This window comes from Notechis scutatus, chromosome 16 (assembly GCF_049901735.1).
Source record: "Notechis scutatus isolate UNSWTSFEM ecotype Mainland chromosome 16, rNotScu1.2, whole genome shotgun sequence".
NCBI classification, from domain to species: Eukaryota; Metazoa; Chordata; class Lepidosauria; order Squamata; family Elapidae; genus Notechis; species Notechis scutatus.
The window spans coordinates 7,945,001-7,948,464 of NC_142024.1; positions in this window are offsets into that span (position 1 = coordinate 7,945,001).

Consider the following 3,464-nt stretch of genomic DNA (forward strand, 5'->3'; position numbering starts at 1 on the left):
TCCTCTGCTTGTGTTTTTTGCATTTGGAAGAGATTTCTTTTCAGGTGGGGAGGGGGAGTAGGACTCCTTAGCATCAGAGCATGTTAATAATAATAATAATAATAATAATACACGAAATACTCTGATGGTCATTTCGAAAAATCCTTTCTTAGTGAGCACCTAGAAGTCAAGAGGAACATAAAGTGCCAAATGTCAAGTTTGTTGGCTTTACAGTTCTGGAGATTTTGTGATGATGCGTGAGGGGCATTTTGCTTTTATATATATATATATATAGATAATGCATCTCCCGTTCGCCGCAGTTGGGAGTCCAGGCTGACGTCGGTTCCCCAAAGCCCGGCTGGGCTTGGTGCAGGCGGCGTCTGCCTTGTGCGTATTACCGGCGTCCTCCGGGCCCACGAGCCTCGGGGATTCCTGGGCTGGTCCCCGTCTGCTGAAATAATTAACCAGGAAGGGCGTGCCCACCTGGCACCGCGACAGGTGTTATCTAAACAGGCGTGAGGCCGCACCGGAGCAATTATGCTTAATTGTTTGTTTCTGCCAAAAGGTGCGCTGGCAGAGGGCTCCTGACGGTCTTCCCACGCGGTGCGCTTTGCGGCACAGGCTCGACGCTGGGGAAGGGCTGGGAGGCGCAGCAGAAGACCCTCCCACTCCACCCCACTGCCACTCCCTCTGCCAGACCCCTTGCTCCGGCGGCACGGGCCTCTTCCCACAATAAGGGCCATTCTATTCGCTTCCCGAATTAGCCACCCTGTGAGGATAGTCTTAATGCTGAGGTCCCCATCACGCGCCTATAATTCATGACCAACCCGTGACCACCCCGACGGGACCCCTTTTCCCAAGATCAAAGACCCAGCATGCCACAGAATTAGGCTTGGCGTGGCTGCTTCATGCCAGACATAGGAAAAATAATAATAACCATTGAGTTTGGTTTTGTTTTGCTGCGGTTTCCATATTTTTAAGTGGGATTCAACTATCCTATTTAAATTTGTGTGTGTGTATAGTTGTTAGTCGTGAAGTCGTGTCTGAACCATCGCGACCCCATGGATCACGTTCCTCCAGACCTTCCTGTCCTCCACCATCTTCTGGAGTCCATTTAAGCTCACGCTGACTGCTTCCGTGACTCCATCCAGCCCCCTCCTTCTCTGCCGTCCCCTTCTTCTTCTTCTTCTTCTTCTTCTTCTTCTTCTTCTTCTTCTTCTTCTTCTTCTTCTTCTTCTTCTTCTTCTTCTTCTTCTCCTTCTCCTTCTCCTTCTCCTTCTCCTTCTTCTTCCTTCCTTCCTTTCTCCTCCTTCTCCTCCTCCTCCTCCTCTTTCTTCTTCTTCTTCTTCTTCTTCTTCTTCTTCTTCTTCTTCTTCTTCTTCTTCTCCTTCTCCTTCTCCTTCTCCTTCTTCTTCCTTCCTTCCTCCTCCTTCTTCTCCTCCTCCTCCTCCTTTCTTCTTCTTCTTCTTCTTCTTCTTCTTCTTCTTCTTCTTCTTCTTCTTCTTCTTCTTCTTCTTCTTCTTCTTCTTCTTCTTCTTCTTCTTCTTCTTCTTCTTCTTCTTCTTCTTCTTCTTCTTCTTCTTCTTCTTCTTCTTCTTCTTCTTCTTCCCTCCATCGTTCCCAGCATTCGGCTCTTCTCCAGCGAGTCCTTCCTTCCTTCTCATCAGGTGGCCAAAGTCTTTGAGTTTCCTCTTCAGGATCTGGCCTTCTCAAGAGCAGTCAGGGTTGGTCTCCTCTAGGACCGACCGGTTGGATGGCCTTGCCGTCCAAGGGACTCGCGGGAGTCTTCTCCAGCACCTTAACTTTGTATAGCGCAGTGTTGGTGCGGTTTCGGGGGAGGGGGGGTCGGTTCAATGTGTGGATTGTGAAGGAGGTGTGTTTGTGTTTATTTTCATGGTCATGATGTGCACCGAAGATGGTGTTTGATTTTGTTGTAAGAGGTGCAATGACAATAAAGTAAAGCAAATTTTAACCTTAGACTGCCTACTGTGGACTTCACCCCATTCCTAAGAGGCCTGTAGGGGGTGTGCATAAGTGCACCAACATGCCTACCGTCCGTGTCCTAATGTCCCCTGTTTATTTGTATCCATTTCATGTATTCATAATCATGTTTATACTTATACACGTTATCTAATACCTGCTTGACAAAATAAAAATAAAAATAAACCAGAGTTCAAAGGCCTCCATTCTAACAGGCACCATCGAGATCAAGGGAGGTACTAATACTACTCTATAAAGCTTTAGTAAGGCCACACCTAGAGTACTGCCTCCAGTTTTGGTCACCACATTATAAGAAAGATGTTGAGACTCTAGAAAAAGTGCAGAGAAGAGCAACCAGGATGATTTTAGGGGACTGGAGACTAAAACATACGAAGAACGGTTGCAAGAACTGGGCCTGGCTAGTCTAGGGAAGAGAAGGACCAGGGGAGACAGGAGAGCAGCCTTCCAATATTTGAGGGGCTGCCCCAGAGAGGAAGGAGTCAAGCTATTTTCCAAAGCTCCTGTAGGCCAGACAAGGAATAATAATGGATGGAAACTGAACAGGGAAAGAGTCAACCTGGAAATAAGGATAAACTTTCTGACAGTGAAAACAATCAACCCACAGAACAGAAGTTGCCTTCGGAAGTTGTGGGAGCTTCATCACTTGAGACTTTCAAGAAGAGACTGGACTGCCATCTGTCAGAAATGGTGTAGGGTCTCCCGCTTGGGTGGGTGGGGGGGGTTGGACTAGATGACCTACAAGATCCCTTCCAACTCTGATTATTTGTTAAAAAGATGGTCTGGGGTGGAAGAAACGAAATTTGAAAACTGTCAGAGCGAGCAACCCTCACGTCCTTGGCCCGCTGGAGAAAACGAATAGCTCAGCTCGCTCTGGATTCAGCATTGAAAGCCAATGCAGAGTCCTCGACTTCTTACGACCACCACGGAGCCAAAATCCCCGTGGCTAAGCAAGTCAGGCGTTAAAGTGAGTTTTGCCCGATTTATCGTGCCCCCGTTGTGAAGTTCGTCCCACGGTTGTTAGGCGAATTGGGCTTCCCCTGTGGACTTCGCTCGTCAGAAGGTCACAAAAAGGGGTTCACGGGACTGGCCCAGGGGACGCGGCCATTATCTGAATTTCGATTCTGCGACCATGAGGTTGCTGTAACGGTTGTTAAGTGTGGAAAAAAAACAGTCCTGTCAGGGTTTTTTCAGTGCCGCTATAACCTGGAACGGTCACTAAACGAAGGTCACTGTCATGCTCCTGGTGGAGACTGACTCTGAGGGAGAGGAGGAACAGCCGACAGGGAGTGGGAGTGTGGCTCCGGAGGTGGTGGAGGAGGCTGGGGAAGGGCAGGGGACGGCTGAGCAGTCAGAGGAGGACCTAGGCCCATCCCCTCTCCATCCTAGGGCACACAGGGAGGAGCGGATAAAGGAGGTACGTGGTCTATTGGGGAGGAGAGGGCCTTGATCACCTTCAATGGGCTGCAGCTGTGACAACTGAATAA